Source organism: Protopterus annectens, chromosome 9.part0 (assembly GCF_019279795.1).
Source record: "Protopterus annectens isolate FY-2018-M chromosome 9.part0, PAN1.0, whole genome shotgun sequence".
Taxonomy (NCBI): Eukaryota; Metazoa; Chordata; order Ceratodontiformes; family Protopteridae; genus Protopterus; species Protopterus annectens.
In genome coordinates, this window is record NC_056743.1 from 1,611,219,845 (window position 1) to 1,611,244,169 (window position 24,325).

Consider the following 24,325-nt stretch of genomic DNA (forward strand, 5'->3'; position numbering starts at 1 on the left):
AAGACATGATTGACAGACCATGATGGTTTGCTAGAGATGGACTGCATCTGTCTCACTTGGGCTTCCAGGCTTCTGGTAAAGGTCCTTGTGTCCCCCATAGTGCCTTTTTTAGAAAACGTCATGAGGTCGATACTACCAACATAAATATCTCAACAAAATGCAAATTAAAGGTCATGCTGCTAAATGCTAGGTGTCTAAACATGAAACTGCACCCACTGCAAGCATTCTTAACCTTGGAAGATGCTGACATTTGTGAAGTCACAGAAACCTGGTTCACAGCTGTGGAGAGCACTCCAGCCTTACCTGGTTACTCATCCTATCATACATTCAGACCCCAAAATGTGGGCAGCAAAGCCAAAGGAGGTGGAGTTTCAATATATATTAAAGACACACACACCTCCAGGCTGGTCAAACAGTATGACGCACAGGAGACACTCCAGGTGCAGTTAACTGTTAACAAGACCCCTATTCAAATTATAGCTAGCTACAGGCCCCCAAATTTAATTCAAGATGCCCAGTCCACCTATCGGGACCTCTTCAAATCTATCAAGATTCAACCCTTTACCCTGATCCTGAGTGACTTTAATTACCCAACCATAGACTGGAAAAACTACTCATGCCAGAACACAAATGCACAGAGATTCCTCGATTTTATCAATGCAAATGCCTTGGAACAGATAGTGGATGCCCCCACAAGAGGTGATAATATCTTTGAATTGGTATTAACCAACCTGAGTAACCACTGCAGCACCCCTATGGTATCATCCTCCCTGGTAAGATTCAACCATAAAGCGGTCACTTTTGAAGTCACCATCTCTCCAGACCCCCCCCCCCCATAGCTAGAGTCAAACAAAAAAACTTCTCCAAAGCTGATTACAACCTCCTGAGGGATGGTATAAACAGCTTCACAACCCCCTCCTCCACTGTAGGAACTGACACCAATGTCCAAATCTACACCAAAGTACTACATGGGCATTTATATAGATGCATGGAATCAGGAATACCTGACAGGACCAAATCATCCTCCGCAAGGAAGAGTAAACCCGTCTGGTGGACATCTGCAATAAATAAACTATATAACAAAAGGAAAGAAATGCTGTCCAGGACCAAAAAGGAGCAGGTGCCCAATTGGAAGCAATCTCTCTTTAGCCTGAACAAGCAAATAAGAGCACTAGTGAAATCCTCTAAAGCCAACTTTGAGTTCACACTGGCCACATCTACTAGAGACAATCATAAGGCCTTCTTCACATATGTCCGCAATCTCAAAGGAAGCACCCAGATCTGTTCAGAAGTGGTGGCCAAGGGCACCACATACACAAATGCTGTAGATATAGCCAATCCTCTGGCTGACAGATTCAGTGAAAACTTCTCTCCTCTGTCCGAAATCCTCAATACCTGCCCCCCACCCCATATCTGCAGGAAGCAGGTCATCACTGCCCTCTCAAAGGCAAAAAATATAGCCTCCACGGGACCCAATAACATCACAGGCTGCATCCTACATGAACTCGGGCATGAACTTGCAGCACCATTAGGCACCCTATTCAACCAAAGCCTGAGTACCAGCTTTGTCCCAGCTGAGTGGAGGACAGCCACTGTCATCCCTTTACATAAAGGTGGAGCATCCACAGATCCAGGAAATTATAGACCCATTAGCCTAACTAGTCTGACCTGCAAGGCCATGGAACAGATTATCATGGACCTCATTAAAAGGGATATTAGCAACCTCCAAACACTCGACCCCACACAGTTTGGCTTTGTGAAGGGGAGGTCATGTCTGTTAAATCTGGTTAACTACTTTGAGATAGTCACCAAAGCCATGGATGAGGGGAAGACAGTGCACACCGCCTACCTTGACCTGGCCAAAGCCTTCCACACTATTCCCCACTCGGGCATAGTAGATAAACTCTCTCAACTAGGCATCAATCCATATGTTACCAGATGGGTAGTAAGCTGGCTCACTGATAGAACTCACCTAATCAAAATAGGGGAAGCCACCTCAAGCAGTAGACCCGTAATGAGCAGCGTACCCCAGGGATCAGTCGTGGGGCCTTTGTTATTTGGGATATACTTCTCTGAGGTGCAGGCCAAAATCAGTGGGCTATGGCTGATCAAGTGTGCAGATGACTGCAAGCTGAGCACAGTCATCAATTCCCCAAGTGATGTGGACATCCTCCAAGAGGGTCTCACCCAAACAAATGAATGGTGCCAGAAACACGGCCTCAAGCTGAATGCCAAAAAATGCATCATCATCCCCTTTGGGGAAAGTGACATCCCCACATATTATCACATTAATAACAATATCCTAAGTACACAATCAGCAGTGAGGGATTTAGGTAGCCAGGATGATAGCAACCTGACTTTTAGCCACCATGTTGCTTCCATTGTAAGCTTTCTACATGGCCCACCTCATAAGTAAGGTTATCTCATCCAGGGACAAAAAGGTCATAAGATCCCTACATTCTTCCCTTATAAGGCCAATTATTGAATACAATGCCCCCTTCATCATGTACCTTGCAAAGCACATGCAGCAGCTGGAGAGATCACAGAGGTTCCTCAACAGGAGAATCCATGACCTCAAACACCTACCCCTATACAGGTAGGCTAAAAGCCCAGACCCTCTACTCATTTTCATACAGACTCCTCAGAGGTGACCTCTATCTGGCATGCAAAGCAATCTCAGAAACCGCCTTGATGGGATGCTGCATATCCACAAGTCAAGCTCCACTCGAGCAACCCATACGCGTGACCTTAACTTTGTCTGTGATATCAACAGGACTTGTTAGCGGGACAGATTTGTGTCCCAGAGACTTCCCCCACCTGTGGAATAGACTCCCTCTCCACGTCAGCCAGAGTACCTCATTATCCCTTTCAAAGCGCAACCTGGATAACTGGATGGGAAACAGAAAATACATTCCTGAGATTCCATCTGTGTCCCTGCTGGACAGGGGCTATGGGTGCTGACTTGTTTAAACATGGGTCAAACTCTTGGCTAGGTTTATAAGGGCCTCAGGACCAATAGCCTAGTAACCTCCTATGATCCTATGATAATAGTAAGTACCTGGGGTACAGTGATTTCTTTTAGATATAGATAGGAATATAGTAAAGATTAGTTTAGATGTGTTCTGTATTTATTTGAGACTGTCCTGCAATGTTGTTTTAAAATATTTCCTGTGGTTCTGAACTCTGAGGTAACTGTGTTGAATTTGGCCGAGTATTGTCGTGTTCTTTTATTATTTATTATTAAATATATTTAAACGTATCTTTGTGGCTGAAAATTGTGAGACATATTTAAGCTCTTAGTGTACATACATATGTATTTGGTGACATTGTACAGGCCACTCCAATAGCCTTGCTTGGTCAGACTACAATTAGGATTAACAGTAATATTACACAGTTGGATCGGACACCCATTGTAAGAGCCTTATAGAAGCTGGTAAGTAAGGCTGGCTAGTGGCAGCTGGTACTACATTATAGTCTGGGCAGAAGGAGACATAGCTAGTAAACCCGTGCTAGCCTTCCCCAGGTTTGTGTATGTATAAGTCACATCTCAAAGTATGTGTGTGTGTGTGTGTGTGTGTGTGTGTGTGTGTGTGTGTGTGTGTGTGTGTGTGTGTGTGTGTGTGTGTGTGTGTGTGAGCTACTTGGGCAGGGACACAAAGCACTAGTTGGACAGAGAGAGTGCTGGAAGTCTTAGCCTGGCCACCCGGCTGAGATCTTGACCCTATAGATGTGACAGTGGGGAGTCTTATTAGGGATCTGGAGAAAGAGGGAGAAACCGCCCCAGACTGACTGTGAGCTCTGTGTGCTCTTAAGGGAAACTGTAGTTTACTGTGTGTGTATATTTGTCATTCTCCCATTGTGTGCATCCCTCACTGTTGCCAGTGGTGAGGATTGAGGTTCCTTTATTCCTGAGCCCATGTAGGGACGTCACACTGCAGTCCATTTCTGCCCCTTCAGTGATGTCAGTTTTGATGTCCTCCCCCTCTGCCACAAGTAGGCCTATCACTAGAAGAGTCTTGATAGGAACCTTTTGATTTCCTAAACTATATCTTCTTCCCAGACCTCTCATTTCTGGAAAAGGATCTCTGAGGAGTAGTGAACAGGATACTGACAGCAGTGAGAGTTTTACCATCTTGCTGACTTGTAGTTAAAATCTTTTTCATCTTTGGTCTGAATAAGATGGACCATTAAAAGGGGCAGTAATGAAGGACATCTTGAAACTTTCTGCAATGTCACAAAGATACATCCGAGCACGCTAGTGGATTCTAATGCCTGTTGCACTCACTGTAACATCTGCTGCACTGGAACTCAATTGCATGGCCACATTAGATGATTATTGTAGGGTCACTAGCTGTGATTCCACTTTTTTGGGATGTTGGTAGGCAGGACCCCTTCAAGAGATTTGGAAATTTCCTTAGTCAAATCTCTATGTAATTGCGTGACATCACCAAGTTAGTTCAGCTCCTGCAGAGCAAAGGACATAGAAGCATAGGTATGTTTCCTTAAATGAGCCAATACCCTGGACCCTTTGCTAGGGGGATAGACTATGGTGCTCTCTTCTGAGAGTTCTTTTTGGTTGTTGCAGCAACCACCATTGCATCTACAGGTGGCCCCTTGCTCCAGTGTTTTCTGTAAGAAGGTGCAGATAAGATTTTATCAAGTCTTTTAGATACAACTTCCACCACATCTGGCCCACTGGGGTCAAGAGGGATACCACCCAGGATATTACTGGGCCAGAACTGAAGGCCTCCATGAATAAAGACTCTTCTGGAGAAGGACTGATGGTGTACCATCCCCCCTTCTGTTTCATCAGTTCTTGAATTTCACCAAAAGTGACATCTTCAGGTGGGGATCTGGGGGACTCCTTCTCCTACATCAAAGCCTGTGTCGGCAGTGATGGACTCCAGAGATGAGCTGATGCATTTCCATTTACACTTCTGTTTATGGTGGAACAACTGTATGGGAAGATCAGCAGGTCCTGAATCAGACAGGAAGCATATTACATGAGCATTCTAGGGTCTAGGTTTTGGCTGTCTCTGTCTAACAGAGTGACGATAGAGAGAGACAGTTTCAGCATAGAACATGGGTGGTGTCAGTCTGGGTGAAGGTAGCTTATCCACTGGAGTCCAAAGAACTCTCTGAAAAGTCTGAAAAGCTGAACATGCTATCAATTCCAAGGAGCTCCTTGGGTTTAAGCTTGGAAAGAAATCCTCAGACCTGAAAGGTCTCAACTCCAAAGCAGATCTTGCTGCAGTGCTATCAAGCGGCAAGGCTCCGGAAGTCTCGGTGTCAATACCTCCTCCCACTTCATGGCACCAAAGACTCAGCCTCACGGCTTTGTTGGCTTTGAGTGCATCGGGGCTGACAAAGGAAAGGATCCAGATGGCGTCAAAGTACTGAATGTTATCAGTCCAAATGCAGTTACCTTGGGACAAATTCGCACCAAAGAAACTGGTTCCAAATGTTAGACCAGTGTCAGAATTTGCAATGTAGGGGTAGTTGACATCATGCTCAGTACATTCAAAGGTGACAATACCAAGAGAACTTCATGCTGAATCTGAGATCTCGGAAATCTCCTCATCACCCTTTTGATATCCTGTTCTAAGAAGCTCCTATAGGACTGGTTAGACAAAACTAAATATGTAGGTCTGGAATGTCTTCTGTCTTGTAATATTGGTGAATGCAGCCTAGGACTCACTGGTTCCACTAAGAATCAGCGCTGATCATGGGGCAAACGGATCTGAGAGGCTGAATGATCCAATTGCTGAGGAATCTTTGGGTCAGATTTTGGAGAAGGAGTCGGATCTAGTAATCTTTTCTTTGATTTCTCTAGTTTGTCAGTATTGATATCACTATCCTGAGATTCCTTCTTTGTTTTAGTCTTATCAGTTTCTCTATCCTTCTGCTCCTTAGTCGCTGGAGAGGTGGAGATAGATAGCCTGGCAGGTAAAAGTCCCATCACTCAGGTGGCACAATGCCAGGGTAATCCTATGGGCTATGCTTGTAAAGGCTCCAGGGCCATTAGCCTAGTACACACCTATGAACGATCACATTTTCTTTCCTTTTTTGGAGAGCCCTAGTGCTGAAAGAAGTACAAGCCTGACAAGAGGTCTCTAAGTGCTTTGCCCCAAGCAGTAGACATAGTTCTGGTGGGGGTCTTGTGGTGACAGCTTATGGCCGCACTCAGAACATTTTTTAAAACCTCAGGTCTCAGATATACCGGACCCTGTCAATAAAATATCTAAACATACTAACAACAATAATGTAGAAAAAGCTATCTAAATATTACAAAACAACAATCTAAATTACCTATAAAGCAAGAGCATAAATGTAAAAAACCCTAGTTACAAATCTAAGTTATCTAAACAATCAACTTATTAAATTGAAAAACTCTAATGAACTGTAGAAACAACAATTTTTATCTAAAAAAAACACTATAACTCTAAGGGATGGAGCAAAAAAGGATATGAAAGCTTGGTAAGCCAACACAAAATGAAGCCCTACAAGATGTGTCTGAAATCTTCCACGGCAAACAAGATCTGAGGTGTTGAGGTGGATCACAGAGGGTTAAGGGTAGGGAGGAGCTGGAGCTATGGAGCAAAGTCCTCCTAGTTAGTGCCAAGGTTTAACCCTTTTGGATCTGACATCCCACAGTTGAACAGAATGAAAATAGACAATCTTGGATAAGAAAGAGGTTTCTGTATGTGCCATACTCCTCCTTAGTGATATGCCTACTCAAAGGTGTTACAATCCTGGCATATATAGTTAAGGAGTATATACTGCATGATAAAAAAGGGGTGGTTGGATCTCTGACTTCCATTTAAGAGATGTTGGTTGAAATGTGTAATGTTTGCTAATTGCATTTGCTGAAGAAAAAGCTGAAAAAACACTTCTTAAGTATTTTTTTACAGGGGCAAGCCCTTGCCTTACTGATTTAAGGGTAGTAGTGCCCTACTAGCCTCTCTTTGGTAGTCTCTCAAAGCTTTGGATTCTTTCTTCTGCTAGTCTGTGGCTGGGAAGAAACAATTAGCTGCAAGAGCAGGATAGTGCTTCACAACCAGAGATAACAGCCCTCATCTTTTCTTGGGCCCAAAAAGAAGACCAGATGGAAAAACACAAGATTTCTGCACACCTACCTTTTCAAATCATAGTCAACCCAAACACACACCAAAAGCTACTATGCAAAAAACAGCAAATATGCTGTACATTAAGTTAAAGGGGATTGGTTGGAAGGTACTGCTAGTAAGACAGTGTACTCTGTGGACGTCTACTATTACAGGTAAGTGGTATCAATGGAAGAAAGGTCTTCATGACCAGTGTAAAAAGATCAAAATCCCTGCTGAATTTGGGAGTAGTGAACAGACTCTGACACCAGATCCCCAACCAAATTAGGATCCAAGAAAGATATAATGGTGGGTGAAAGCACTGGCATAAGTCAAAACCAAGGTATGCACCCTGTGATCACCTGTCCAAACAACTGGAAAAACAGACAAGAGGCTTTTTCTCAAAAACAAGGTAGGTTTAAAATATCCCTTACTTTTTTTTTTTTTTTTTTAACACGGAATGCTAGTGGAAGAATCTCCAGGGAGAGACTCATCAATACTGACAACAGAAACTGTGCCCCTGTCTTCCCTCCACATAAGAGTTTGGTTCTCCCATACCTTAAGCAAGCAATGGTGCAGATGCAGAAAATGTGACTGACCCTCATGCCACACACAGTAATAGCAACATACCCCACAGCTGGGGACCTGGAGGTAAAAAAAAGGCAAGTTGTCTGATGCACCTGTCCATGGCTAAGGCTACCCCACAGTCTCAAGCCATAGGGTGAGCCATATTTTGTTATTAATTGTTATGAGTTTTAGGTGCATAAGAGATAGATGATGTATGTGTTGGGGGGGCACTATATCACAGTCCATCAAGCTAGGGGGCAAATTTCTAGCCAGAACAATACCAAATACTGGCTGCATGGTCAGCCCAGTATCCAAATGGACACAGTCCACTACTCTCCCTTACAATAGTAAACTGAAGTTTATTTCAACAGGAATACAATTCTAAATGCTGCACTAAGCAAAACAATAGCAATTTCAGTAATACAGGACCAAGCAAAGATACATGTCCTAAAGCACCAGAAAATAAAGAAATAAAGGGTATAACGTGCCCAAAATAATAATGACAGTATAAAACAGTATTAGACAAAGAATAAGAATAAACCTAATAAAAATTACTGTCAGTAATGTTTCATAAACAAAATTCTGCCAGCCAGTACTTCCAAAGGACTCAAAATTTAAGAAATAAAGGCTAGAATTAGCCCACAAATAATAGAAATATGAAATAGTATTATAGAAAGGAATTAAGTAAAACCTTAATAAAAATTCCTAAATGCTTCAGAAACAAAATGGTACCAAAATCACAATTTAAACTAAAGAAATCATTAAAAATGTCATCACATTACACCATTCAGTTATATACATTAAAATATGTAGAAAAATGTAAAAACAGTATGTTTTCTTGTCAAAATATTCAAAATAATGCTTTAAATCAACACAAATTACAGCCTCGCTTTACTCATGATTATGGCAGTATAAGGCAATAACAAAATTTCACTGTAACAACCCCAGTACAAAAAGTCTGTCAAGTAGCCCCAAAACACCGTAAAGCACTTAGAAATAGTTATAAACGTTTGAAAAACTAGTATTCAGCTTAATATACACAGTATAATCCTATAATGCGAACAGAAAATAAAGTATTGCAAAACTGAACTTTTTTTTTAAAGAAACACCCACACAAGCAAATAATACAATACAAGTACTGATATAAGACAGAGGAAGGAATAAAACAACCAAAAGGGTCTCTTATCCGAGTTCAGGAGCTCACAGCTGCCAAAACGGGATAGTCTTCTCACAGATCCTTCCCTTCCAGTGCCTCAATAAAAAACAGAGGGATGAGACTGAAGCTTTGAGAGACTGCTAGAGAGAGGGTAGTAGGGCACTACTACCCAAATGCCAGTAAGGCAGTATATTTATTGAAAATCTTATATATATCAACTCCATGATCACAACAACTCGAAGAATGGGGAAATTCCCCCAAAAAGGGCATCACTTCTGACATAACTTGCCATTCTATGGAACAAGTCTGAGGATCAGCGGGTTGAACCTCAGGCAACTGAAACTTGAGAGATCAGTCTTCATTCACCCATAGATTACCCTGTGTGTGCATGCCTGTTTGTATGTGTGCATACGCGTGCGTGTGTGTGTGTGTGTGTGTGTGTGTGTGTGTGTGTGTGTGTGTGTGTGTGTGTGTGTGTGTTTGAAATGGTGTGTTGTTTTCAGTAAGGTAAGTTTCTGTGTGTTCCCTTCTATGTTGTATGCGTAATTCAGTGAATCTTCAGTAGTATTTAAACCTCTGAGCCTGATGAAAATTCAAAGACTGTTCAAAAGATGAATACAAATATCTACTTACTACCAAAAGCATTTCTCAAATAAAGAACATGAAGATTGCTTACAACATGATACTGATTTCCAGTATGGAAATGTTGACCCTCTGGGACATGCTCATTTAGTACTCCACAGAAACTTGGCTTTGGCTGAAAATTTCTCACATCATAAATCAGATGCTGCTGTGTAGATGATGATGCCAGTGGTACAATTTCATACCAGGTCTCATTAACTTTCAGAAGGCCACTGCAAATTAAATAACAAATTATCGTAAAACTATGCCACAGCAGACTACTAAAGAGGAGGTTCCTCCTTCATTTCTTGCATATACATTCAACAAATGTACCTATGAACCTATAATCTTCAAAAGTATACACAGCTGTATACAAGCCCATTAGGGCAGAAAGAAAAATAACCCCGGTATTTGTCCAGTTGATTTCACTGCTGCAGCTAGCTGCTATACAATATTTCATTTATTATAAAATTCTAATCAGTGACAAAAGCATTATGCAGTTCCGTATTTTGTGGTACATGGATGAATGCTAATTACTGTATCAGTTAATATCTTCTTAACCATGGTATCATTAATTAAATGTATATGCAGAATGCCAATAATCAAAAAGTAGAATTACTTAAGGGAAATAGAGATAATCTCTGGATTCCAAGAAAAACGAAATTCCAGTATATGCAGCACATTTTGGTACGGACCTACCACTTCCCTCTCACTCAAACATACAGCAGACAAAATGCATGTGATTACCATAACAAGAGATTGTCATGGTCTGTTGTCTATCCATTTCAATCACAAGGACTAGCTACCACAAATTAAAGTTATGTGCTAGGTATCTATGTTGTCCATTTTCATTCTTTCTTAACTTATGCGTTACAGATCTGCCCTCAGATCTGACTTGGCCGCATTTTACAGACTTCGGATCCAACTCTCAAGCTCCTCTCTCTACCCATAATGCTATCCCCAATACCTCAGATCAAGTTTTCTACCTTAAAAGTCTCATTATATAATAGTAGAGAAGAAGAGGAATTAAACCAGACCTCAAATCTGGAACTACAGGTTCCAAAAGTCCATTATGTCACTCTAGAAACTGACAGGAAGGGGAAGAATGAAGGGGAGTTGAGGAAGAATAAAAAATGGACAACACAGATGCCTAGTTATTGTGAGTACATCACTTTTATATCTGATGTTGTCCTTTTCATTCTTCCTCACGTATGGGACAGTCCCCAGCTACGTAAATCTTGGGTGGTGTTTATGGAAGGATATTCCAGAGAACTGTTGAACCAAAAGCAGCTCTGCTTCTGGAGATTATGCCCAGTTTCTAATGAGTAATAAAGAGATGAGCATTAGACCATGTGGCTGCTGCACAAATATCGTCAATGGAAGTTCTAGACCAGAAGGCAGATGAAGTGGCCATAGATCTAGTAGGACTGGCCTCAGGTGGTTTTGGTTGGGAGAGGTCTTGCTGAGAATATATCCAGGAAATGCAATTAGTTATTCATTTGGCCAATGTAACTTTAAAAAAACTGAAGGACCCAGTCAACTAGGTGAAAAAGAGACAAACAGCTGGTCTGTTTTTCTGAAATCTTTTCTTCTGTGTACGTAGAAATGTAGTTGTATATGCATTTCTAAAAGATGTAGCATGTGTTCTCCCTTGTTTGAAAATTTTGGAAAGAGGACTGCTAAAGGAATGGTTTGATTTATGTTTGATTCAGAAGCCACTTTTGGAAGGAAAGAAGGACTGATTTGTAAAGCAACCCTGTCTTTATGAAAAACAATGCAAGTAGCTTTCGATGATAGAGCCTGGAGTTCAGAAATCTTTTTAGCAAAAGTAATGGCAACTAAAAAGGCTGTTTTTCAAAATAGGAAGTTTAAGTCAGTTTTTGATGAATTTCAAAGGGTTGGTGAGTTAAACCTTGATGTACTACTGTTACATCCCAGGGAGGTGATGGATCTTTCACTGAGGGTCTGAGCAGAAAGGTGCCCTTCAGAAAAGCCTTACATAATTTGGAAGCAGCCAAGCAAGAAGAATGGTCTCCTTAATGAAAGCGTGATATGGCTGGCAGCTGTACTTTGATTGTGGAAAAACTAACACTTGCCTTAAAAAGAGAAGCTAAAACCTCTAGTACAGCAGAAATAGGGGTAGTGAAGGGGTCAATGTAATTTTTCAGGACCCAAATTGAAAATTTTTTCCATTTTGTTTTGTAAATCCTCTTAGCAGAGACTTTTTGTGATGGCAAATGTATATTCATGGAACTAGAGAAACCATGCGGTTAGTTTGATGGCTGGGATACTGGGATATTTTATCCCAAAGGGATGTGAAAGAAGGTGTGGACTGGGGTCCAGTATCCAAGGAGGATAACAAAGATGAGACCAAAGGAAGGGGAAACCAGACCTGGTAGGGCCAGAAGGGGACAATGAAAATAACTGAGTTCTTCAACTGACTGACTTTCTGTAAGAAATTGTAATCAGAGATACAGGGGGACAGGTGTAAATGAGACTGGAGGGCCAAACATGAACTAGGGCATCTCTCAGTGAGTCTATCTGAGGAGGATTAGGGCGAAGTACCTGTTGCATTTGGTGTTGTGGGGAGAAGCAAAAAGATCGCTGCAAGGTTGGCCCTTAAGACAGAAATTTTCTCCACCTTTGATTTATTGAGAGACCACTCATAAAACATCACAATGGACCTGATCAGTTTGTCTGCTAGTACATTGGATTTCTCTGGAATGTGTGTTGCTTCTAGAAAGCAATTGGAGAGATCACCTACTGCCACACTCTCATAGCTTCTTGACAGAGGAGGTACAATAGAGTCCTCTTGTTTGTTGAATTACCAGATCACAGACATGTTGTTGGTTTGGATCACAAGGGTTCCTACATGGAGAAGCCCTCCCTGTCTTTTTGCACTTCTATTGTCCTCATCAATTCATATCCAAACTACTTATTGTTAATACACTGTTAACTCTGACATGTATTTTATACTGTTTTATTTTAAAATCCATGTCTATTATTGTTTATTGTACTGCCTTCTAGCTATCTATGTAACTGACATTGTATTATCTGTACAATTTGTATGTAGACCTTTTCTATAACTGAAATTGTATTTTCTGTATAGTTTGTATGTGGAGCTTTTCTCCCTGGGCCCACACTGAAAATGGGCTCTCCTAGGCCCAGTGGACTTTCCGGGTAAACAAATGCAATAAATAAATAAATAAGAAATAAATAAGAACATCTTAAAATGCCTGCAACACTAGTTGGATTGCTCTCATCTCCAGGACACTGATATGCAAATTGGTCTCTTGGGAGGACCACATGCTGTGGACCAGAGGAACCACATACAGTGGACCGTCCTTCCCAAGAAATGCCCTAATTCTCGAATGTGAGGTGTCTGTGGTCACTGTGGCAATTAAGGGAGACAGAATGAAGGGGTGACCTATGTAAATGTCATCTGACTGGATCCACCAATGAATATGATTTTTGCATACCAGAATAGCTCTGACTGATTTTTGCATACCAGAATAGGTCTGACTGGGGTACTGCGGTGGTGATGCTGCGGTAGCGTTGTTGCCTCACAGTAAGACATTTTCCTGTTCGATTCTCAGCTAGAGCGTCTTCTGTGTGGAGACATGTGTGAATGGGCGTACCTTTGTTGAAGGTTGTGCGTCAGGGCCGGCAACTCGGCACGTAAAAATCTACTGCCAATCATTAGCGGACTGGAGTTCCGCTGTGGTGACCCCTAACCGGGAAAAGCTGAAAGACACAACAACAACAACAACAATAGGTCTGACTGGGAAGGATAGGAGCTGTTGAAGAATAGACTACTAAACAGCTAGAGTCCATTGAAGAACACACATATAGCAATGTGCTAATAGGACTAATAATATAGATGCTGCCATGGAACCTAGGGCCTGAAGAACAAGTCTGGTAGGAGAAGCAGGATGAGAAAGGATTTAATGAACCTGAGACCTGATTGTGAAGCAATTGATTTATTCTGTTTAGGTGAACACCAGTGAACTCCAGGCTCTGTACTAGTAGCAGTTTGGGTTTCAGAATATTGACTGTAATGACTAGTGATGAGCAAATTTGGAGCAAATAGCCCTGGACTGTTCTTGGAGATGCATGGATTGGGTGGTGAGAAGCTAGTCATCTAGGTATGGAAACAGTCTGAATGCTTGCAGTCTCAGGTGAGCTGCTACCACTCCCATACTCTTGGTAAACACCTGGGGGCTGTGGTGAGTCCAAAAGGGAGGGCTCTGAACTGATAGTGACTGGCTCCCAACAGCACAAGTGTCTTTGGGAGCATCTGTTTATATTTTGATGTGATAGTATGCATTCTGGAGATCAATTGAGCACATCCAATCGTCTTTGTGTAAAAGAGGTAGAATGGACTGAACAGTGGCCATTTGGAACTTTGCTTTCCTCACAAATTGGTTCAGGTTGCTTAGATCCAAAATTGGTCTCAGTTCCACTATCTTTTTTTGGCACTAAAAAGAACCTTGAGTATGTTCCAAATCCTCTGGGATTTGGTGGGACCTCCTGAATGACTCTTGTGTCCAGCAACTTCTGAATTTCTTGAGCTACAGCTTCTCTCTGACTGTGTGGAACATCAGGAAGCTTTCTTATTCTGGAAGAGAGTGTTCAGGAAAATGGAATAAAGCAACCTCTGGATATTATTTTTAACATCCAATAATCTTTTGTTATAGCAGCCCAGGTGTCTGGGTGCAAGGAAAAGCATCCCTCAACTGCCCCCAGAGGCAGGCAGTTGGGCAGCACTTCAGTAGTGCTGAAAGGGTCTATCCATAAAGGAATCTCAGAAACCCTGATTTTGCAGGCCTCCTCTGCTGCAAGGATGGCGTCTTCCGTTTCAAATCCCTCCTCTGCCTCTGAGGGATTGGTCTCCACATGAATCCTGGAAAGATCCCTAGGATTTTTGGGAACCATATTTTCTTGCCTCCTCTTTGATTCCTTGAAAATGATCATTAAGGGGTAGAAAAGTGAATCCCTACAGCAGACAGAGTCTTTCCTTCCTGTTTACTGGAGGAAAGCATTTCTTTTACAAAAGGGCCAACAAAGATGTTCCGTCAAAAGACAGCATTGATAAAAGAAGATTCGAAAGGCTCCACAAAATCTCATAACTGCATCCAGGCATGTCTCTTAATGGCAAGGCCTGAACCAGCAACCCATGACATGCCATCTACTGCATGAGAAACTAACCTCATGGAAATACTGGAAATTGATAAAAGAGTGGCCAGCAGTGAAGATGATCTTCTGTAATCTTTTGCAAACATGGACTTTGAGAAGAATTTTGAGAGTTCCTTAGTCAAATCTCTCTGCAGGCTTGTAAAGTGCACCAAATAGTTCAGGGACCTCAAGACAAAGGTCACTGAAGAAAACACATGCTTTCCAAACCTGTCCAGTGCTCTGGACTCTCTATTAGGGGGTGGTCAGAGGAGATCTGCTCTGCTTGCTCCTTCTTAATGGCTGCCACTGCAACCATTGCATCACCAGGGGCTCCTTTGCTCCAGTGGGACTTATCTTTTGGAGAAGTTAAAATTTTGTCTGCACTGTGTAGGATAGGTTTAACAGAATTCAGTTCCTTCCATGCCCGGCAAGAGACTAGGTCAATAAGCTTACTGGGCGTGGTAGTCACCCAAAATGTAGATGGACCAGTACCAAAAGTCTGCAGAAATACTGACCTCTCAGGGGAAGGATTCCAACCACCTTTCTGCTTAAGGATTTCCAAAATGTCTCCACATAAGACATCATCAGGTGGTGATTTGGGAGACCCTTTCCCTTCATCAAAGTCAGTATCTCTGGTGAGAGATTACAAGGAGGAATCTATGTGCCTACTTTTACATATTCTCTTTTGCTGAACCTCCTCATGGGATGCTCTGAGGAGGTGTATAAAAACAGGGGTAGTTCTTCCACGGGAACTGTCTGGATGCCAGATGGAACTGGCTGTTCCTGTGGAAAGGTCTGATGGGATCAGAGTTTGGAACCATGGAGGGAAGGGGGTAGGATCCGAGGACGTATGAGAGACTGGATCTCTTGAATGAGAGAACACCTTTTCCACAACCTCAAACGCAGATGGACCCGGAGAAGCCGTGGTCAGCCACATTGGAGCCAAGATTTCCTATGTAGGTAGATCATGACTTTGTCTAGATCCGTGCCTCAAGGAGGAAACCAGACCTCAGCTATTTAATAACAAGGCTCCGAGAGGCAAGGATAGATCCATCATCATCGGAGTAGATCCCGGCCCCATGGATTTGCTGCAGATACTTCGGCTCTGAGACTCATCTAGCTCTGAAGGAATAGGACCAGAACTGGTTAAGAAAAACCATTGGGACTGAAGATGTAATTCTCTTTGGATCTGACACTGGTACTCTTGGAACTCTCAGATCCTGAGGTTCCAAAACCAAGTCATGTATTAGAAAATGAGCTACAACCACATGGGCTGTGGCAGAAAGGCACACAGATCTAATGGGAGAGGGAGACTGTATAACCCCCATCTGGATCTGAGCTCTGAGAAACTTTCTCATCATCCTATCCACTTTCACTTCAGAAAGACTCCTGGAGGACTTGACAGATGAGGTAAAACTACAAAAATCAGAGGTCAAAATGAAAAAAAAGATGGCTGCATATGAGATTGCTCAAGAAGAGACGTTTAAAAAATAATAAAATTAGAGGACAGAACACATAGGGGAAAAAAAGAAGCTATGTACTCACCATAACGTTCCATCGGAGTAGTTATACTTCATTTTCTGCAACCTGTGGGTAATCAGATCTGTATCGGATCCGAGCCGGCAACATTTTTTCAAGCATCTGCTCCAAGCTCTTCCCCTTACCCATAATCCCTCACACCTCCTACCTTCCCTCATATCGAGTTTGCCACTAATCAAACTATTAGCAACTCAATAAGAACCCTAACCTAGAACAGGTTCAGGGGAAGGAGGGCGGGACGGTTGCAGAAAATGAAGTATAACTACTTAGATGGAACGTTATGGTGAGTACACAACTTCTTTATCTGAAGTAGTTAACTTCATTTATCTGCAACCCGTGGGACAGAGTCCACAGCTACCAAAACTCCTGGGAGGCCCTCATGGAAGGATATTCCTGGGCACCGCAGAGCCAAAGGATGCTCTCCCTCTAGAGATCAAATCCAACTTATAACGAGAAATAAATGTATGTGACCTTGACCAGGTCGCTGCTGCACAGATATCATCCAGAGAATCCCTAGACCAAAAGGCAGCAGAAGTTGCCATAGATCTGGTAGAATGAGCTTTAACAGGACCAGAAGGGGACAGGCCTTTATCCCTATAGACTTGCAGTATACATTGTGTAATCCATCTAGACAAGGAGACCTTGGAAATGGCCTTGCCCAAAAAGGGTCTGGAAAAAGACACGAATAATTGGTCAGACATACGGAATTGTGTAGTCCTGTGTAAATAGAAACAAAGCTGTCTATGAACATCTAGCAAATGTAGCTTATAATCACCCTTGTTCTAGAAATTTGGAATGAACACAGGCATATTAATTGTCTGATTAATATTAGATTCAGAAGCAACTTTTGGTAAGAAAGAAGGGTTCGTGCGAAGCGAAACCCTGTGTTTATGAAAGATCAAGTAAGGGGGCACGGCAGACAAAGCTTAGATCTCAGAAACTCTTCTAGCCGAGGTAATGGCCACTAGAAAAGCTGTCTTCCAGGACAGGAATTTCAAATCTACTGCTGCTGCTGATTTGAATTGGGGTGCCATCAATGCCATTAGAACTAGGGTAAGGTCCCAAGGAGGGATGGAATCCTTACCGGGGGATGAAAAAAATATACCTTTCAGAAAAGCCTTGCACAATCTCAAAGAGGCCGGAGCATTCAGATTTTCACCGACATGAAAATTAGATATGGCTGCCAGTTGTACTTTCACTGTAGAGGAACTAGCCCCTTGTTGCAAAATATATGACAAAAACTCCAACACTGCAGGAACCGGGGCTGTAAATGGATCTAGGTTTCTCTGAGAAGCCCAAATAGAGAAGCATTTCCATTTGCTGAGATAAACTTTCCTAGTGGAAGCTTTGCGGGATGCCACCAAAATAAGAAGTTATGTACCTACCATAACGTTCCATGTTAGTTGTCTTCTTCTTCTTGCCTTCTTTCTTGCTGGTTGGGTTTGGAGCCGATCCTCGGCTCCGACTCGGCCATCTTCAAAAGCTCGAAAGCTGCTTACTGGCTCGGGGCCCCCCTATATCCCATGATGCCTGGCGCTAGATACCCAGATCTCGTTTGGTAAACCTAACTACAGATATAATAATAACAATTATAATAATAATAATACAGTAAACATGTAGTAGGATGCATGAATCCTACTGGAGAGACTGCTAGTCAGAAGTAATAGCCAGAGAAGACTCAGCCAGTGATAAAAAACATAAGGAACTCTTCTCGGTCTACTAGGATAGGGGGATGGAGGGTGGGACGCAAGAAAGAAGGCGAGAAGAAGACAACTAACATGGAACGTTATGGTAGGTACATAACTTTTTAATGTTAAGTTGTCTATCTCACCTTCATTCTTGCTGGTTGGGGCAGCGTCCCTAGCACCTCAATCCTGGGTGGCTCATCGGAACAGACTCTTCAGAACAGTGGAACCAAAATCAGCTCTGCTCCTGGAGGCCACATCCAGCTTATAATGTGAAATGAAGGTATAAGGATTGGCCCATGTAGCTGCCGCACAAATAGTTTCCATTGGCAATCTTGCCTGAAAAGCCACTGAAGTAGCTAGAGCTCTAGTGGAGTGACCTTTTGGTTTAGAAGGAAGCTCTTTATTCCTTAACTGATATATAAATGTAATAATAGATGTCAACCACCTAGATAAGGTTACTTTCGACACCGGTATACCTTGTTTACCCTCAGTATAGGACAGGAACAACTGGTCTGATTTTCTGATTTGCTTGGTTCTATGCAAGTAAAAGCATAATTGTCTATGAACGTCCAACTGATGTAATTTGTATTCCGCTTTATTGGAATAATTTGGAAAAAACACAAGCAGGTCAATAGACTGATTCAAGTTATTATCAGAAGCAACCTTTGGAAGAAAGGAAGGGTTAGTCCTAAGAGAAACTCTATCATTGTGAAAAACTAGGTTAGGAGGACGAACACAAAGAGCTTGAAGTTCAGAAACTCTTCTAGCTGATGTAATTGCAACCAGAAGAAGGGTTTTCCAAGAAAGAAACTTCAACGAACAAGAAGCTGCAGGTTCAAAGGGGGGCAGTATCAGGGAAGCTAAAATCAAATTCAGATCCCACGAAGGTGGGGGATCTCTTACTGGGGGGCCTGAGTAGAGTGGTCCCTTTAAGGAAAGCTTTACAAAGCTTATGGGACATGATGCTTGTATCAGATAGACCCGTATGAAAGTTTGAAATTGCAGCTAGCTGAACTCTAATCATGGCAGAAGAGGATTCAGGTCAAAAAAGTTCCGCTAGAAATTCTAAAATATGGTGCACAGGGGCTGAAAAGGGATCTATATTCCTGGTCTCTGCCCATAAGGAAAAAAACATTTCCACTTACTGGCATAAGTCTTTCTAGTGGTAGACTTATGCGAAGATAAGATGATTTCAAGCACCGAGTGGGAGATGTTCAGAAGCCTGGCTAAGGTCGGAAGTGGAGCATCCAAGCAGTGAGCTGGAGAGATTGAAGAGATTGGTGCAGCCCGCCCGACTGATGGATCAGGAGGTTTGGAAGTGGGTTCAGGGCTGCTCCAGAAGGTTATGATGCAGGAACGGGAACCAAATTTGTTGAGGCCAGTAAGGGGCAATGAGGATCATCTTGCATCCCAATGTGGTAGCTTTCTGAATTAGTTTGGGAATCAGGGGAAACGGAGTGAATGCATAAAGAAGTCCCTAAGGCCAATCGTGAACTAGAGCGTCTCTGGGGAAGTGTCCGGGAAGAGGGAGGAGAGAGAAGAAATTGTCGCACTTGCTGTTGAAGGGGGTGGCAAAAAGGTCACAGCAAGGCTGACCCCATTTGCGGAAGATTTTGTCCACCACAGTCTGATTGAGAGACCACTCGTGAGGCATGAGAATTGCTCTGCTTAGCCTGTCTGCTATAACGTTGGACTTCCCAGGGATGTGCGCTGCTATCAGAAACCATTGGGAAGAAATCGCCCACTGCCAAAGTCTGAGTGCTTCTCGACATAAGGGGTAGGACCTGGTTCCGCCCTGCTTGTTGATGTACCATACTACCGACATATTGTCTGTTTGAATTGCAATGGTCCCGGTGGGAAGAGAGTTCTGAAGAGCTTGCAACGCTAAAAGCACGGCCCTCATCTCCAAGACGTTGATATGCGATGGTACTCATGAGGCTGCCAGGTGCCTTGGACTGTTCTGCCCTGAAAATGCCCCCCCCCACCCGATCAGTGAGGCATCCCTGGTCACCGTAGCCACTGGAGGAGGAAGAACAAATGGTCTGCCCTGGTGTAATGATGGGGAAACCATCCACCAAGCAAGTTGGTTTTTGCATGACTGTGTGATCATTATCATGTGAGACATTGGAAGTTGCTGGAAGGACCATTGTGTGAACAGCATCCACTGAAGAATCCTCATGTGAAAACGAGCAAGGGGGACTAGTATGATAGCCGCTGCCATGAGACCCAATGTTCTTAAGATGAATCTGGCCTGAATTTTTTTGCATCCTAATAAGACCTGCACATGTCGTCGAATGTCTAACACTCTGTCTACTGGAAGTCTTGCTGACATGTCCTTTGTATTTAGGTTTGCGCCTATAAAGGTAATAGATTGACAAGGCAACAATGCAGACTTTTCGAAATTTATTGTGATGCCTAGTTTGGAGCAAGTTTGGATGGTGCAGTCTCTGGCTCGCAGCAGGTGATGCCTGGTGGTTGCAGTAAGGAGCCAGTCGTCTAAATATGGAAACACCTAGAATCCTTGCCGTCTCAGGTGAGCGGTAACTACTGCCAAACATTTGGTGAACTCCCTGGGGGCTGTGGTGAGACCAAAGGGCAGAGCTCTGAACTGATAATGACTGTCTCCCAGCCGGAAGCGGAAGAATCTTCTGGAGCGTCTGTCCATTTTGATATAGTAGTACGTGTCCTGAAGATCTATGGAGCACATCCAATTGTCCTGACCCAGAAAGGGTAAAATGGACTGTAGCGTGACCATCCAGAACTTTGTTCTTTGAACAGACCTGTTTAGTCTGCTGAGATCCAGAATGGTTCTCCAGTCCCCTGTCTTTTTTGGTACCAAAAAGAACCTTGAGTAAATTCCGGATCCTTGCTGGCCTGCTGGGACTGACTGGATGGCTCTTTTTCTTAGCAGTTTTGAAATTTCTTGAACTGCTTGATCCCTTAGATTGGGTGGAACATCTGGAAGAGATTTGTTGGTAATGCAGGGAGTTCGAAGGAAGGGGATTTTGTAGCCTTCGGATATGATAGACAGTACCCATTTGTCTTGTGTTATACTTTGCCAGGCTTTTGGGTACAGCGATAATCTTCCCCCGACTGCCTCTGAAGGTGGACAGCCAGGCAGCACCTCAGGGATGCTGGAAGGGCTTGTCAGAGAAAGATTCTCTTTGGCCCTGATTTTGTGGACCCCCTCTGCCCCGAGGGTGGCGTCTATTGTTGTTCCCTCCTCTGCCCCTGGAGGGGAACTCTCCACGTGTGTCAGGCACGGCTCCCTGGGGTTTCCGGAACCACATCTTCCCACTCTTCTGACCCTTGGGATACGGTCTTGAAGGAGTGGAAAAATGGACTCCCACAGCAGAGAGAGTTTTGCCTTTTCTTGCTCACACCTGGTAAGGGTATCCTTCACATGTGGTCCAAAAAGAGCAGAACCATCAAAGGGGGTGTTGGTGAAAGATGCCCTGAAGGGTTCCGCAAAGTTACATAACCTCATCCAAGCATGCCTCCTCAAGGCCACGCCTGTGCCTGTGGCTCTACTCGCACCATCGGCTGCATAACAGATGAGCCGCATGGAGGAGTTTACTACCGAATTAAGAGTCGCCAGCTGGGAGACAACCTTAGCCTGGGCCCCCGCAGCTGATGGATCTTGAACGGTATCTCCTAGCTCTTTAAGGAGATCCCTTTGAGAATGGGTAAAGTGGCACAAGTAATTCAGCGACCTCATGGAGAAGGTTGCTGAGGAAAACATCCGCTTCCCATATCTGTCCATCATCCTAGATTCCTTATTAGGGGGATGGACAGACGAAGAAGTTTCAGCCAACTCCTTTTTTGTGGCCGCTGCTACCACCATGGCATCAACGGGAACACCCTTGGTCAGAAATTGCTTGTCTTGTGGGGCAGTAATAAATTTTGTGGGCCTGCAGGGAGTTGGTTCCATTGTGTCTGGAGCGGACCACGCCTTTCGAGCCACCACAAACATCAGTGGATCGAAAGGGGGAGACACCCAGGAGGTGGAGGGTCGGGAACCAAACGCATCCAGGAATACCGACTCATCCTCAGAAGGGTTAAGGGTAGTCCAGTTCAACCTCTGCCTAAGAATCTCAAGGATGTCTGAGAAGGAGACATCCTCAGAGGGGGATCTCGGGGACCCTTCCGACTCCTCCAAGTCGGTATCTGAAGTGACAGACTCAGGGGAGTCAACATGCTTCCTCTTGCATTTCCTCTGAATGAACAAGGGAGGCCTTGGAAGAGGAAGATACACCCAATGGGGTGCCCTGGAGTGCTTCTTCCCCACGCTTGGGGTCTGGAGGAGGGGCAGAGGCAGGAGCAGGCACCATGGGGGGAGGAGCCGATGAGGCTGACCATGAGGCTAACTCAGATGCCAGCACACTCCTCATGACCTCGAAGGCACCTCTTCCCAATATCGGTGAGGCTCTGGCTCCGAAGAGACCGGAATCCTTCCTGGCACCAAGAGAGATGGCTCCGAAGCCGATGTAGGAGCCGAACACACCTGCGCCGAAGCTCCAAGAGGGAGAACGGGGTCGGACAAGGGTCCGATGCCACTCGCCCCCTCGGAGCCGACGAGGGAGTCTCGGCGCCCAGATCCCTCCAAGGACGGCACCATGGAAGAGATCGGAGCCGACGACGGAACCGAAAGGGTAGGTATCGGTGCCGACAGTCCCACGATCCCAGCCTCAGCATGCTCCGGCTCCGAGCTCAAGGGATGAGTCGAAGAAGGAACTACTGCAGAGACAGGTAGAGCTGAACCCTGATGAGGGGGGCTGGATAACATTTTAGCCAGGGCCTGCGATTTTAAAAGCCTGCTCACCACTCTCTCCAAATCATGGTCAGAGAGTCTACATGACCGAGAAGAGTGGGATTGGTGACTTTGCTCCGATTGCAACAAGGGCGACCCCGGAGCTGAGTGTATCGACTCTAAGGATGGTGATCTGCAGTGTTTTCGACTCCCTGATGGTTCCGACAGCAGAGTCGGGGCCGACTGGGAAATAGGTACTTCGGCTCCAGTTGGAGCCGAAGTTGTCTGGGAGATAGGTACTTCGTTTCCAGCCGGAACCAAAGTTGAAGCAGACGCCACACCCGACGACGGCTCCGAACTGGGAGCCGGCGGCTTCGATGGCTTGGAAGGTTTCACTGACTGAGCCTTGGCTGGTGATCCTTCAGGTTTAAGCAAACCCCTAAGGATAAGCTTATTTCTACGCTCCTGCAGGACTCTTGGACTAAAGGCGTGACACACCGAACAAGAGTCCTGCAGGTGTAGGGCGCCCAAGCAATAGACACAAGAAGTGTGACCATCTGTCAGTGACATTTTCTGACAGCATGAGTCACACTTCTTGAATCCAGACACTTTCGTGTCTTTAGACATTCCTGCAAAGGAGATATCAAAATACAAAGAAAGAGTACAAAGAGAAGTAGGTAACTAGAAAAAAACACACACAGTCCACACAAGTTACCACACCCTAACAGCACACACACACTCTATAATAGAAGAAAGGGTAAACGGACCTACCAACTACCACAATTTCTAATGAAAAAAATTTTACTACCTTAAAAAAGGAAACAAGGATAAGCCTCTAACTAAAAACGGCTACCTTAAAAAGGAAAACGGGGGTGGGGGAGGGAGGGGAAAACTCTCTAAGAAGAAAACGAGTTTTCAAGGGGGAAGATTAAACACCAACAAATACCAACAAATACTACAACTATGTATGAACACTAAGTATTCTAACTATAATAATATACAAAAAGTTCTATATATATATCAATAAAGTGAAAAAATATGACCTGAGCCAGTAAATGCAACCTCGTAGCAGAAGCGGCAAACGAGATCTGGGTATCTAGCACCAGGCATCATGGGATATAGGGGGCCTTGAGCCAGTAAGTAGCTCTCGAGCTTTTGAAGATGGCCGAGTCAGAGCCGAGGATCGGCTCCGAACCCAACCAGCAAGAATGAAGGCGAGATAGACAACGTAACATTACTCTTTACCGAAGATGACAGACTGGGAGTCCTGGCGATCAAGGGAACTGGAGCAACCAAGCCGGCAGCTTGAGGCTGCTCAGATCAGGCGGACTGATGCCCGAGGGATGAAAGATGAGATCTGGGCAGGGGTCCAGAATCCGTGGAGGAGTTACAGCATGAGACCAGAGGAAGGGGAACCAGACTTGACAAGGCCAGAACGGGGCAATGAGGATCACTGTGCACCCCAGTAAATTAGCTTTTTGAAGAAACTTCGGGAAGAGAGGTAGCGGGGGATAGGCATACAGTAACCCAGGAGGCCATGCATGGACTAGAGTGTCTCTGAGGGAGTCCCCTGGTGAGGGGATCAGAGCGAAGAACTCACTGCACTTCATGTTGGAAGGAGATGCGAAGAGATCGCAGCAAGGGTGACCCCATGCAAGGAAGATCTCCTCCGCTATTGACTGTTTCAGAGACCACTCGTATGACATTAGAATAGCCCGACTCAGTC

At 44.1% G+C, this 24,325-nt stretch overlaps 1 long non-coding RNA gene across 1 annotated transcript in view; it reads right to left on the reverse strand.

Moving 5' to 3' along the window:
- Positions 1-9,509: 9,509 nt before the first annotated feature.
- The window catches only part of LOC122810974, a 493,854-nt gene continuing 479,038 nt past the window's right edge, over positions 9,510-24,325 (reverse strand). Inside the window, exon 3 of the long non-coding RNA XR_006366169.1 lies at positions 9,510-9,680. This is a non-coding gene — a long non-coding RNA (uncharacterized LOC122810974). The remainder of the gene's footprint in view (positions 9,681-24,325) is intronic.